We start from the raw sequence: 1,577 nt of genomic DNA, 5'->3' as shown, positions 1-1,577 counted from the left end.
AGGGACACAACTACGATAACAATCTATCATAAAACCAATATCAATATTTTAAGCTAAACTATGAAACAACGTACAGTAATAAAAACGATTACAGTTGTTATGATAAGATCTGATGATGTTGACCCGTTATTTTTTTTTGGCACAGTGCGGTTTTTATACAATGTTCAGTAAGGCAAAACTTTAACTAAGTTCTTAGCAGATTACCAGTCTCTTTAAAAAAAAATACAAACTTGTTAACCGTCATACGAAGGAGCCTAATAATTTTACTGAGATAATTAATATTTTCATATCATTATCAAATCAAAAGGGCATTGATGGGGGGGGGGGGGGGGGTCATTGCTCTTGCTAATATAAGAAGTTCTGTCTGATGAATGTGAACGGGCCTACGGATACATGAGATATCATAAAAACCTTAGAAGCGTTTACGGGAAGCAATCATAGTAAAAGGTTCTTGATTACTAGTATATATGCTGTTGAAGGAAGTATATATAGACTCGCATCACTAGCAAACTGGTTAGTATGTTGGAAAGGTGCAATTTGGTGTTGACTAATATTAGCAAAATACTTGGCTACACACTTTCTAAATTCAGCTGTTCTAATTCTTTGACGATATGACCGGTATGAGATCACTATAGAAACTATTTTAAACTCTGATATTCCAATGCCATTACGTTTTTTTCGACATACCGATTTGGGCTTTAAAATTTAGATACGTTGAAAAGTGTCTATGTTAACAATGTTTATATTGACTATCTTAAAGAGGGACAAAAGATACCAGAGGGACAGTCAAACTCATAAATCAAAAATAAACTGAAAACGCTGTTAAGTTATATATATGGCTTATTTTAATATGAAAAAGTCAAAAAGACAAACAATAATACATTTGACACAACATAGAAAACTAAAGAATACGTTAACAGAATCCACCAAAAACTAGTGGTGATCTTAGGTGCTCCGGAAGGGTAAGCAGATCCTGCTCTACATGTGGCATCCGTCGTGTTGCTCATATTATAACAAATCCTGTAAATAGCCTTATTCGGAAGGTCACATTTATGAAAGGGAAAGGGGTTGTAGTAACGACGCAGTGAACATATCCGATATCATTGAAAGTAGATGCATGGTATAACGCCATCTTGGATTGTACAATCACAGAACACAATCGGTCTAGTTATTTGCCCAAATCAGCAAATTTGGAAACAGATTTACAATATAATGATTAGACTGTTTATTTATATAAAGAAAACTTGTTAATTTATTGTATTTATTGTATCATTGAAATAAATGTTTTAACAAATATCAAACTTTTTGGTTTTTCAAATCATTTCAAGTTTTAAATGAGCCATTTAAGGGGAGATAACTCTTTAGTACAAAATTTATACTGGGCTGATAGGGACATTTTTTTTTTACTTGTGACAAGAAAACAAGTTCGGTGACACCATGTTTTTTTTTGTTTTCTTAAAACATATTATGAAAGCTATCTTCTCACAATTCATTTCAAAATTCTATCTCATAGAATTTTTTTATGCACTCTTATGTGTTTTTTCATGAACAAACTAACTAAATTTAGGCAATTTTCA

This window comes from Mytilus trossulus, chromosome 3 (genome assembly GCF_036588685.1).
Source record: "Mytilus trossulus isolate FHL-02 chromosome 3, PNRI_Mtr1.1.1.hap1, whole genome shotgun sequence".
NCBI lineage: Eukaryota > Metazoa > Mollusca > Bivalvia > Mytilida > Mytilidae > Mytilus > Mytilus trossulus.
The sequence above is the reverse complement of the archived record's forward strand: the minus strand, read 5'-3'. Positions refer to the sequence as shown.